Raw genomic sequence first — 13833 nt, 5'->3', positions numbered from 1 at the left:
ATTGTCTACAGCCAAGCTCTAAGATACAACTGCATTTGCTCCAATCCCTCAGACAGAGACAAACACCTTCCATTTCTCTATCAAGCATTCTTAAAACTGCAATACCCACCTGCTGAAATGAAAAAACAGATTAACACAGCCAGAAGAGTACCCAGAAGTCACCTACCACAGGACAGGCCCAACAAAGAAAATAACAGAATGCCATTAGCTGTCACCTTCAGCTGCCAACTAAAACCTCTCCAGCACATCATCAAAGATCTACAACCTATCCTGAAAAATGATCCCTCACTTTCACAGATCTTGGGAGACAGACCAGTCCTCGCTTACAGACAGCCTCCCAACCTGAAGCAAATACAAAGCAAATCTCCAGCAACCACACACCACAAACACTAACCCAGGAACCTATCCTTGCAATAAAGCCCAATGCCAACTCTGTCCACATATTTATTCAAGTGACACCATCATAGGACCTAATCACATTAGCCATGCCATCAGGGGCTCATTCACCTGCACATCTACCAATGTGATATATGCCATCATGTGCCAACAATGCCCCTCTGCCATGTACATTGGCCAAACTGGACAGTCTTTGCGCAAAAGAATAAATGGACACAAATCTGACATCAGGAATCATAACATTCAAAAACAGGTAGGAGAACACTTCATCCTCTCTGGCCACTCAGTAACAGACTTAAACATGGCAATTTTGCAACAGAAGAGCTTCAAAAACAGACTCCAATGAGAAACGGTTGAGCTTGAATTAATATGCAAACTAGATACCATTAACTTGGGTTTGAATAGAAACTGGGAGTGGCCGGGTCAATACACATATTGAATCTATTTCCCCATGTTAAATATCCTCACACCTTCTTGTTAACTGTCTGAATGGGCCATCTTGATTATCACTACAAAAGTTTCTTTCTCCTACTGATAATAGCTCATCTTAATTAATTAGCCTCTTATTCCACCTTTTCATGTTTTCGGTATATATGTGTGTGTGTGTATATATATATATATATAATCTTCTTACTACATGTTCCATTCTATGCATCCGATGAAGTGGGCTGTAGCCCACAAAAGCTTATGCTCAAACAAATTTGTTAGTCTTTAAGGTGCCACAAGTACTCCTGTTCTTTTTGTGGATGCAGACTAACATGGATGCTACTCTGAAACATCACATTCAGAATAACCCTAGGACTTTCTGGGGTTGTTTGTTTTATGTAGTATTTGTTCTTTCCCCTTTTTCTCTGGCATTGTGAATAAAGTGCACTGTATTCTGCTTATATTCTAAGTGATCAAGGAAGAACAGAGCCTTAGTGTTAAGGATTTTTTTTTTTACTGTAGTTCTTGTGTGTTTATGACGGTTAATCCTCCTGGGTTAGATTCTCAAAGGAGCTCATCTCCCAATTAAATTCCTAACTGAAGTTTCTGGATTTTCAGAAGTCCCCAGCACCAACCATTGTTCTTGATGGACCCTGTAGGGCAGGAGTGGGAAAACTACAGTCCATGGGCCACATCCAGACCATCAGGCATTTTAATCCAGCCCTTGAGCTCCTGCTGGAGAACGGGGTCAGGGACTTTCCCTGCTCTACGCGTGCCATGGCTCTATGCGGCTCCTGGAAGGAGCAGCACGTCCCCCCTCCAGCACCTACATGTAGGGGCAGCCAGGGGGCTCTGCATGCTGCCCCTGCTCCAAGCGCCACACCCGCAGCTCCCATTCGTTAGGAACCATAGCCAATGGGAGCTGCAGGGGCGGAGCTTGCAGACAGGGCAATGCACAGAGCCTCCCGGCTGCACCTGCGTGTAGGAACCGGAGGGGGGACATGCTGCTGCTTCCGGGAGTTGCTTGAGGTAAGCACAACCCCAGAGGCTGCACCCTTGACCTCCTTCCATGCCCCAACTCCCAGCCCTGATCCCGCTCCTGCCCCCCAAACCCCTCGAACCCAGTCCGGAGCACCCTCCTGCACCCCCAGCCCCTCATGCCCAACCCCACATCCAAGCCCGCAACCCTAGCCGGAGCCCTCACCCGCCACCACACCCCAGCCCGGAGCCCCCTCCCACACCCTGAACTCCTCACTTCTGACCCCACTGCAGAGCCCTCACCCTCTCCCTCATCTCGGGCCCAACCCCAAATTTGTGAGCATTCATGGCCAATTTCCATGATGTGGCCCTCGGGCCAAAAAGTTTGCCCACCCCTGCTGTAGGGGCTGGCCCTGCTGAAAGCTGGCTGCTAGAAGACCAAGGCTACGTTTGCACTACAAGCTAGGGGGTGTGATTCCCAGCTCTCCTACACATACTCGTGTTAGCTGTCATCTGAGCTAGCCCACTAAAAATAGAAGTGTAGCTGCAGTCGCCCAGGCAGTGGCAGCTGTGGCACAGACTAGCTGCTCCAACTACTCACTCCTCTGAACCTCATGGGTACGTACCTGGAGCGGCTAGCCTGTGGCACCACTGCCGATGACTGGCTTACTGCAGATATGCTGCTTTCAGTGCGTTCGCTCAAATGAGAGCTAGCACAAGCATGTGTACTGGAGCTGGTCATCACACTCCTAGGTCGCAGTGTAGATGTAGCCTAAATGGGAATTGAGCTGTTTTGTGAGGTGGGTTTTTTCCTCCCTAACAATATTTCTTCCAGGAACAGTCACTTGAGGGGTTAATGGAGATCACTACATGGTTATCACCGTCCTTGTTTGATGGCAGAAATGGTACCAAGATGCACAATCGTCCCAAATGTGTAATCTTTTCAGCTTGGTTTATCTCTAGTTCAATATCTTCATAAATGATCTGGAGGATGGTGTGGATTGCACCCTCAGCAAATTTGCGGATGATATTAAACTGGGAGGAGTGCTTGATACGCTGGAGGGCAGGGATAGGATACAGAGGGACCTAGACAAATTGGAGGATTGGGCCAAAAGGAATCTGATGAGGTTCAACAAGGATACGTGCAGGGTCCTGCACTTAGGATGGAAAATCCAATGCACCGCTACAGACTAGGGACCGAATGGCTAGGCAGCAGTTCTGCGGAAAAGGACCTAGGGGTGACAGTGGACAAGAAGCTGGACATGAGTCAGCAGTGTGCCCTTTTTGCCAAGAAGGCCAATGGCATTTTGGGATGTATAAGTAGGGGCATAGCCAGCAGATCGAGGGACGTGATCGTTCCCCTCTATTCGACATTGATGAGGCCTCATCTGGAGTACTGTGTCCAGTTTTGGGCCCCACACTACAAGAAGGATGTGGATAAATTGGAGAGAGTCCAGCGAAGGGCAACAAAAATGATTAGGGGTCTGGAACACATGACTTATGAGGAGAGGCTGAGGGAACTGGGATTGTTTAGTCTGCAGAAGAGAAGAATGAGGGGGGATTTGATAGCTGCTTTCAGCTACTTGAGAGGTGGTTCCAAAGGGGATGGTTCTAGACTATTCTCAGTGGTAGAAGATGACAGGACAAGGAGTAATGGTCTCAAGTAGCAGTGGGGGAGGTTTAGGTTGGATATTGGGAAAAACTTTTTCACTCGGAGGGTGGTGAAACACTGGAATGCGTTACCTAGGGAGGTGGTAGAATCTCCTTCCTTAGAAGTTTTTAAGGTCAGGCTTGACAAAGCCCTGGCTGGGATGATTTAATTGGGGATTGGTCCTGCTTTGAGCAGGGGGTTGGACTAGATGACCTCCTGAGGTCCCTTCCAACGCTGATATTCTATGATTCTAGGGTCTTATTCTGAGATGTGCTAAGCACTGGATGATAGCCTTTAGTCAAACAGAAGTTATTGGGCTCTGTTGCGGTTCAGTGATGAGACAGAACACAGCTTTATGCAAGCAAACAGGCTGGTCAGCGGAGATGGGCTGTTCTGCCCCCCCGCCTTCCACCTTCTCCTTTTATTATATTTCTCCCCCTAAGCATTACACACTGCTACACAAAGGAATGTATGACGTTGATTCATATGCTTAGTTACCATCCTCTATCTACTACAATCCTGGTTCTCAGGCCTTGAGCCCAGGCTAAAGAAACCTCCCACAGTTGCTGTCCAAACAATCAAGTTCTCAGGGTTCATATCTAGCCCTTGTCCTTGGATAGAGCAATGTGTGCATTGCTTCTAGGAAACAGTCAGGGTGTGCCCCGCCTGCTTCCAGGTGGAATAGCTAGACATTAACCCTTCAGGGCTCCAATATAGCAGTAACTGGATGAAACTGGACAGCCTGTGTTATGCAGGAGGTTGGACTAGAAAAAGGTTCTCACAACTATTTTGGTGGCCTCAGAGTGCAGCCACCGACTCTTGCTGGTGGCCGCTCTGGCAATTTTTCCTAAAATACTTAAATAACTTTAGGAAAAACAAATAAATATGCAAGTAGACACGTCCAAACTATTGTCATTTATTTATGTAGGTTTTTTATTTGTTTGTTTTGCAGACTCAATAATAAAAGTAATGTATAGTTGTCTCTATTTGCTGGACCTAAACAGAATAGAAAAACAAATAAGGTGCTTTGCATGTTCTTTTGTTGTTTGTTTCTTTTGCATTTTCGGTGGTTTTTATTTTTTTAGACTTGCTACCTAATAAGTCTGCTTCTGTGAGGAGTGATATTTGTATGTTTGTTAATATCACTTTTCACAGCAGCAGACTTGCTAGCTAGCTGGGAGACTTACTCAGCCCTGGCAAGCTAGGGGACAAATAAAATCCTGGATGGGGAGGCGGTAGGGAGGCAGTGGGGGCCAGGGCGATGAGGTGGGGGAGTGAGCCCAGGGCCGAAGCCCGGGGATGGAGCCTGATGCTACACAGCTGGAGCTTACCGCCCACCGCTCAAGGGTTGAAGCTGAAAGCCCAAACCCCACCGCCCCAGGGAAAGTAGGGAACTCACACCAACTGCTGCTCCTCCAGTGTTTGTGGCTCCAGAGTGGGGCAGGGCCAACCACTGCTGGTGGCCCTGCGGAAGGGGCCACTGCTTCCCACTCCCAATCACTGCCCAGGAGGCTGTGGCTGCAAGAAAAGTCCCTGGTGGCCACATGCGAGATATGTTGGATTACCTAATTGTTCTTCTTTCCCTTAAAATCTATGACTCTGCATATCCCATTGACTTCAATTGGAGTTGCAAGCGCAGCGCTCCGCCCACCTTCAATATAGAGTCTGTATTGCCAAACACTAGTGCTGTTCCATCACAAGGGCTAGCTTAGAGCCATTCAGGAACCCTTTGTTGTGTTTGTGTATATCTGGTAGGCGGCGGCTGAAGGAGAATGCTCTTGTGCTGTCCAGGCTTCTTGGGTGTGCTTCAGCTTTCCTTCCTTGAGCATGTTTCTTTAATTTAATCAATGCTGCTAATCAACTGTAAAATTGGCTTTGGGAAGGCATGGGCAAAACGTGAATTCTTCCTTTATTCCCTGCATTCCAGAGTAATTATAATAGTGGTTTAGCAGGACCCATCACAACTTAATACAATTCTTTTGTGTAATTGGAATTTGAGAGGTACGTCACAATTTTATTTATCAGACATTCTTCTTGTAAAACCACTCAGAGATATATGGGTAAGAAGGACATATGCACATAAGCAATTTAAGCGTACTGTAGTCCTTCTTTATAAAGACCTCGTTGACGGCAGGAGAAAGATAGGTTACTGAATTTTTTTGCAGGCCTGTGCCATTCTGGAAAAGATCTTACTGCTTTAGAATGCTGCTGTTGTTTTTATTCTCCCTAGAGTCTGCAATGCAGTTAAAAATGGAAGAGAGATTTTATTTCAGGAAGATTTGTAATAAACAGAACATTATTTATTTTATTTTATTTACACTTTGCACTACAAAAGCATCAATATCTTTTAATAACTCATTAAACTGACAATCATTATAGCAGATGAATTAAATAACATTGGCAAAAACACTGCCAACTATGCACTGAGGCCAAAATGTCTGTAATTATAGAAGTTTACTAAAGTATGCCATCTAGAGGTTTTTGACAGAGCAAAAATAACGCTTCAAGGTCTTCAGAAAAACACCATAATATAGCCTTTGTAAGCATTTTGTTTTAACTATCTATGAACCTAGTTATCAGCTTCACTTTTTAAGTGAAAGAGTGTTTGTTTGCTGGGGGCAAAGGAAGAGGTAGAAAGGTTATTTTCTTTATTTCTAAATCTGGTAAAGCCATTCCACGTGAAATTGTTGTTTTTATATGAGATTTTTTAATCTTAAATAGAAGGCATGACTTTCCATTTCTGTGCACTTAATCTTTTTGACATGGAACATAAAAAGGCATTTTAAGTACAGCCTATAATAAATTTCTGCATTATCTTTATATTAAAGAAAAATAAATGAGTCCAAAGCCATAGGTAAATGTTCTTTTGTGAATGTAGGTGGCTAAAACTATCCAAAGTATCAAGACCGATAGTGATTTGCATTCCTAGAGGCTGTTTGTATTTCTGCAGATGGAGAGAGACCATTTTGCATGTTAAACAAAATAAACCTCTGTTTGAAAATGAACACTTCTGAGGAACAGGCCAGTAGTAGAAAAAATGTTTCATAGGGTTTACTGTGCAATAGGCCTCTTGACAGCAATCATCCTAAAAGAAGAACAATGAGAGTTCTGATATCTATTTTTTTCTTTTTCCCAAAAAGGGCTGTAATCCTTAGGTCGCTCCTTCATTGATTAAACATCAAAGGCTCTTGTCAAGATTGAAATGGATGTTTCATTCACGTGGCAGGGCTATCATTATGTCAGCTGTAAAACCTGGGATACTGGGCTTTAGAATGTAGCTTGCATGATCAGAATGCGGCAAACCTGTAATGAAAACTTTAAAATATCTTCTTCTTTTTCCTTTTTGCTACTTTTCCTGGTGAGGGTCATGATGATGGCAGCATGGAGAGTAGGGAGGACCAAACCTCCTTTTTCCTCCTCAACAGATTTCAGATCCGCCTGGGGAATTCCCCAGAGTTCCCAGCCAGCCTGTCCTGGGTCGGCCTCAGGGCCCCTGCCCAGTGGGACGTGCCCGGTATTGTTCCAATGGAAGCTTCCCAAGGGCCATCTTTATCAGGTGCCCAAGACACCTCAAAGGACTCCTCTTGATCTGGAGAAGAGGCTCTACTCCGAGGCCCTCCCATATATAACCGAGCTCCTCACCCTGTCTCGAAGAGTAAGCCCAGCCACCCTGCAGAGAAACCTCATTTCCGCCACTTGTACCCGCGATCTTGTCCTTTTGGTCATTACCCAAAGTCCATGACCACAGGTGAGAAGGATGTGGAATGACTTGTAAACAGAGAGCTTCATCTGAGAACTCAGCTGCCACTTTACCACCATGGATCAGTACAGAGCCCACATCACTGCCACCGCTGCATCAATCTGCCGGTTGAACTCATGCTCCCGCTTGCCATCACTAGTTAATAGACCTCTAGATACTTGAACTCGTCCACTAAGGGCAACTTCTCCCCCCTCACCTCAGCTGTCCACTTTCTTCTGATTTGGAGATGCTGATTCTCATCCCAGGTGCTTCGCACTCAGCAGTGAAACTTTCGAATGTGTGTCGGCGATTACAGTCTAATGAAGCAAGAAGGACAACATAATCAGCAAAAATGCCACTTCTGAGTCCCCACACTGGGTACACTCCTCAGCTCGGCTGCACTTTGATATCCTGGCCATGAAAATCATAAACAGGAATGGGGACAAGACACATCCTTGGCAGAGTCCAATGCCCACCTTGAACAAACTTGACTTAATGCCAAGAATACAAATACAACTCTCACTGCGAGAATAGAGGGTCCAGATAGTGCACAAAAGCAGTACCAGCACCTCATACCCCTGCAGCACTTCCCACAAGACATCTCGGGGAACATGGTCATATGGCTTCTCCAGGTCTAAAAAGCAAAGGTAGACTGGACTAGCAAACTCCCATGACCCCTCGAGTATCTGTGAGAAAGCAAAGAGCTGGTCTGTTGTTCCATGGCCGGGACAGAATCTGCATTGTTCCTCCTGAATCTGAGGTTCGACTAATGGGTGTAACTTCCTCTCCAGCACCCTATAGTTGGAACACACCCTCTGGTCTCTTTTCTTAAACTTTGGGACCACCACTCTGGTTTGTCAGTCCAGAGGTACTGCACCTGCTTTCCATGCAACATTAAAGAGGCATGTTAACCATGACACCCCAACATTGTCCAGTGCTTTCAACATCTCTGGGCGAATCTCGTCCACCCCTGCTGCCTTACCACTAATGAAGGCACTTTACTGCCGTATCGACCTCAGCATCAGCAATAGATCTGATCTCACTGGAGGTTTCTAGCACTGCCTCCTGGAGCGGAGCGTGTCCATTGAGTTGAGGAGTTCTTCAAAGTGCTCTTTCCCCCTCTCTATGATCTTCTCAGTCAAGGTTAGCATTTCACCATCCTTGCTGAATACAGCCTCAACAATGTCCTGCTGACCCCTCCTAAGGTGATGAATGGTTTGCCAGAACACCTTTGATGCCATCTGGTAGTCATTCTCCATGGTCTCTCCGAACTTCTCCCAAGCCTGGGATTTCACTTCAATGACCACCACAGCCGTAGCCGTCTTAGCCATCCGGTACTTCTCAGCCTTATTGTGAGCATTTCTCAGAAGGCCTCCTTCTTTGACTTGACAGCTTGCCTCACCACTGGAGTCCACAGCAGGTCCTAGGGTTGCCATCATGACAGGCACCAACCACCTTCAGGCCACAGCTTTTCATGGCTGCCTCAATGATTGAGGCCCTGAATATGGTCCACTTGCACTCAATGTCCAAGACCTCACCTGGAAGGCAGGAAAAGTTCTTCCAGAGGTGGGAATTGAAGTCTTTCCATACAGGGTTCTCCACCAGATGTTCCCAGGTGACTCTCTCTGATCATTTGGGCATCCCATGTGTCGGATTACCAAGTGGTGATCGGTTGCCAGCTCTGCCCCTCTCTTCACCCGAGTGGCGAGAACATATGGCCTTAGGTCTCACAAGATAATGATAAAGTCAATCATTGATCTTTGACCCAAGGTGTTCTGATAGCAAGTACATTTATGAGCAACCTTGTGTTCAAACATGGTATTCGTTATGCACATTCCATGACTAGCACGGAAGTCCAATAACAACTCACCTCTTGGGTCCAGACCAGGCAGGCCGTTCCTCCCAATCACTCCCCTCCAGGTATTTCCATCGTTCCCCACATGGGCATTGAAGTCTCCCAATAGAAATGCAGAGTCGGTAAGTGGCACTCTATTGAGCACCGATCCCACCGTCTTCAAATAGGCCAAGTACTCTGAACTGAAGTTAGAGCATAGGCACAAACAACAGTCAGGATTTTCCTTTCTGATACCCAAAGTTTAATTGAGGCAACCCTCTCGTCAACTGGGACAAACCCCAACTGTGCGGCACCCAGACGGGGACTTGTGAGTGTCCCCACACCCTCCCAGGACCTCTCACCTGGGGCGACTCCTGAGTAGGGAAGAGACCAATCTCAATCGAGAACTTTGTTTCCAGAGCCAGTGCTATGTGTGGAGGTGAGTCTGACTATATCTAGTCGGTATCTTTCCATCTCTTCCACCAACTTTGCCTTCTTCCCACCAGTGAAGTGACACTCCATGTCCCTAGAGCCAGTTTCCACTGAGGATGGCCAGTTTGTTGTAGTCCGTCCCTCTTGCTGCCATTCTGGGATCACAGCCGACTCTCACTCTTTGCCTTTCAGGCTAGGCCCTGCTGGGTTACATGGGTGGCCCAACTACCAGACACTTGCCTGACACCACCCCCGGGGTAGGTCCTGGTATCCCTAGTCCAGGCGAGATTCACATGGTCATTTTGGGGCTTTCATGATTGTCTTCAGGTGGATAGTTTTTAGTCTGGAACCTCCCTGCAGACCTATTTGCCTAGGGTGACCCTACAAGGAGCACTAGGGTCAAGATAACATAACCTTGGAGTATGTCGGAACACACAAGTCCATCCACCATAACAGGGTAATGCTCCTCAGAGGGGCTTTAAAATATCTGAAACTTAGTAATGTTGGTGATTCAATGCATTTTATAGAAAGGTTGGTCTTGAACCTTCATGTAAGGGGGAGAAAAGTTACATCACAAATAGTTGCTGTTATTGCTCTCCATAGCTGCTGTTATGATTCTTGTTGTTATCGTTAATTTGTATTATTATAGTACCTAGAAGCCCAAGCTGTGCACCAGAATCCCATTGTGCCAGGTGCTGTACAAACACAGAACAAAAATGTCATGTACTTCTGCCCCAGATAAGGATTGGGTACAGAGATTGCTTATACACGCAAGGTGTGTTCACCATAAGATTCTTTAATGTGCTGTCAAGTATGGCTGAAGTTAGTTTAAATAAGATATTTTATACACAGTGCTAACTAGGGGCTAAACAATAGAATACAGTTTAGCATTCCATTACAAAAAAGATGGTCCCTTCCCCAAAAAGCTTATGATCTAACGAGACAAGACAGTGACACAGGGTGAGGGAACAGGTATTGTGTTGTGGGGGGGTAGGGGGTTTAACAGGGAAGGAAGAGGGAGAGACCCTTAAGAGAAGAGAGTTAGGGAGCAGGGGAGGAGAGAAGAGAGTAAGAAGAGTGATGCTTAAGGTGAAGAAATTGAGGGATGGGAACAGCGAAGATTGGAGCAGACATCCAATCAGCACAGGGCAGAGAAAGTCCAGTCAAAACTGTAGAAAATTTCTCCAAAGGACTAAAGGTCCCTGCCTTGGTTGCTTCTGCCCTTACCGCAGGGGTTCTCAAACTTGGGGTCACAAGGTTATTACATGGGGGATCGTGAGCTATCAACCTCCACCCCCAAACCCTACTTCACCTCCAGCATTTATAATAGGGTTACATATATAAAAAAAGTATTTTTAATTTATGAGGGGGAGGTCACACTCATAGGTTTGCTGTGTGAAAGGAATAAGCAATACAAAAGTTGGAGTCTCTAGGTGGCTGTTCTTTGTAGCTTTCTCTAAAGTCCTCATGGTGTCAGGCAAGGGGGATACTGCCTGGATCTTGGTGTTTCTACAGTGGATGTGTGGGTCTCCTATGCACAGTTCTGGGTACAGGGCTTTGCCTGGAGTAGGAGAGGCCCCACCTCAACCCTATTTTCCCCCTTCCCTCAGCACAAGAGTCCCTGCTTTGGTTACTTCTGTCCCTACTGGCTGGAATCTGAGTTGCAGTTTACTGAAGCTTTAGACAGGCTTAGGTCATGTGTTAATTTGCTAGGGGGCACCTGGTGTGTTGCAGTGTATGTCAGAACTATACATATTTTAAAACAAACAAACAATGGATGGGGTATACAAAAAGGCACAAATGTCTTGGACTCTTTGAGGACTTACTATAGATGTAAATATTAGCAAACTGCAGGTTTCCTAATTACAGTGTTTAGATTTACTCTCATAGAATACTGTGGAAGAGGGAAATCTTGATACAGTGCCTACAGTTTGAATCATTTTTATAGGGCATTGCCTGGCCCAAATACACAAAGATGATGCATAGATTTAAGTAGCAATAGTCTCAGAACTCCAGATCCAAAGTTCTGATCCAAACTTTGTCTCAGACCTAACTCTAGATGTGATTAATTGTATTCACAACCTTTTCTTAAAGATGTGGTGAAGGAAAAACATTAGGGTTAAAGGTATTTCTTCTACCTCTTTTATAGCTTCTAGTGTTGTGATTTAATTTTCTGTGTAGTAATGAAATAATTCTGCTGATGAGCTAAATAACTGTAACAGGGTTTAAAAAAGAACTAGAGAAGTTCATGGAGAAAAGGTTCATCCATGTATATTAGCCAGGATGGGCAGGGATGCAAAACCATGATCGGAAGTGACCCTCGCCTCTATTTGCCAGATGCTGGGAATGGAAGACGGGGTCTGGATCACTTGATTACTGTTCATTCCATCTGAAGCATCTGGCATTGGCCACTGTTGGAAGACAGGATATGCGCTAGATGGACCATTGATCTTACCCAGTATGGCTATTCTTTTGGAAATATGCCATCCTGTTGGTAAGCAATCTTAGGGTCAGTTTGTAGAACCAAAAGAGGTTTGTTCTTTTAAAAAAAAATCTGAAAGAAAGCAAATAAATCTGCCTATGCAACAAGTGAAACCAAGTTAAACATGGAGTGTGTACACCATTTTTTTCTGGCATTATGACGGTGACAAATATGGCGTGGCTCAATAATGAATATTGATCTGTATTCCAAAATGTGGTTCATTTACTGGATTTCTGAGATGGTGTGTTAGACTTTCAGAGGAGAACAGGCACTTTCAGGACACTCCCACACTCTCACAAGCTTTGTGATTTCAAGCTTTTAACGCTGAATGGCTCTAACTGCCAAAGAGCTACTATCATGAAGGCATTCTCCTAGAAGACCTGGTTGGTCATCTGGGGGGAAAAAGCTAAGAGCCCAAACACTCAAGAAGTCAGCATCAAGAGGATTGTTATTAAAACAGTCAATTAAACAACCCCATTTTTCAAACAATTCAGATAAATGTTACATTTATTTTAAAGGTGTCTTCTAATAGGTCAAACACTGTATAAATTGTTAGAATATTCCACATCTATCTCTGGGCTGCATATCAATTGCATAATCAGCTTGTCCTTGACTTCCACTGTCCTTTCTACAGACCAACCGTGTTTCCTTGGGATGTGGTGATGTTTTATGTAATTAGTATTTATGGACACAGCTACGGGAAGGATGAAGGTGAACTGTCCATACTTTCCATACATGTACTTTGTTTACTCTTTGGTATTAAAGAGTTAGATCAGATTTTTAAAATAAATTAATATACCTAATTTGTCCTTTCATTTTTCATGGCTGTCAGGGTGAAAAGTTTTCTTGGAAATTGTTTTTATCTCCTTCCTTCTATCAATGGATTTTTTTTTCTTTTTGGTAGAATGGGGCATCTGCCATGTAGATGACCTCAGCTTACCCTGCTAATGACTACTATGTCACTTACGCTGTGAATAAAAAACTTTAAATGGAGTCTGAATCCCATTTTAAGACATCACTTAGGCATTTAGGAGCCTAAGCCTAGTTGCAAGTTAAGATTCACAAAGGGTATTGGATGTTGATATGAACATTGAGAATATACAGAGTTATCATAATTAATGATGACAAACTGGTTGGAAGAGATATTAAACCTAGTGCTCCAGGGTGTAAGCCAATCTCTAACTATGAGAGACCAGGGTGAGACCTCAGGGGAGGGATGTGTGCTTCCTGTGAAGCGTCCGGTGCTGACCATTGTCAGAGACATGTTAACATGAGTTGTCTTTCCCTACTGTAGACATGGCCTTGGGAGGCCGCTCTGGATGCAAGTCAGAGGCATTCATCTTATAAGCTAAGTCCTGATTGCTTGGGAAGAGAGGGTTAACGGTGTGCAACATTCTGTCTGTTACCATAGCAATGTGGAATCCTGCCAGCGATGTGGAGACTCATCCAATTTACAGCACTTAGGAACTTGAGCTGGATCTTAATCATGGCCTTGGAGTTGAAAGGTGAGAGAGAAAGTATTTTTAAGAACTTCCACTAGATACCTGTAAGTTTTATTTCTCAGGTCCTTCTCCCATCAACTGCAGATTGGAGCTGTGTATTAGTACTCCATGTTGTGCTCCTTCAAGAGTAAGACATCTGTCCTTCCCCTGCCATACCACACTCATTAACTGTTTATGTTCCAGTAGTCTCAGATGCTTCAACCAGGATCAGGCCCCATGATGTAAGCTGCTGTATTGTGAAATATGAAAAGACCGTCCTTGCCTACAATACCTTACACACTGATAATTCAGGCAACATACAATGGGCAAGGGAAGGCTTAGATAATCAAACATATACAATGTAAGATGCATACACAATGTATCTATTATAATATTTAACATTAGTTAAATAAT

This window comes from Lepidochelys kempii, chromosome 1 (genome assembly GCF_965140265.1).
Source record: "Lepidochelys kempii isolate rLepKem1 chromosome 1, rLepKem1.hap2, whole genome shotgun sequence".
Taxonomy (NCBI): domain Eukaryota; kingdom Metazoa; phylum Chordata; order Testudines; family Cheloniidae; genus Lepidochelys; species Lepidochelys kempii.
The sequence above is the reverse complement of the archived record's forward strand: the minus strand, read 5'-3'. Positions refer to the sequence as shown.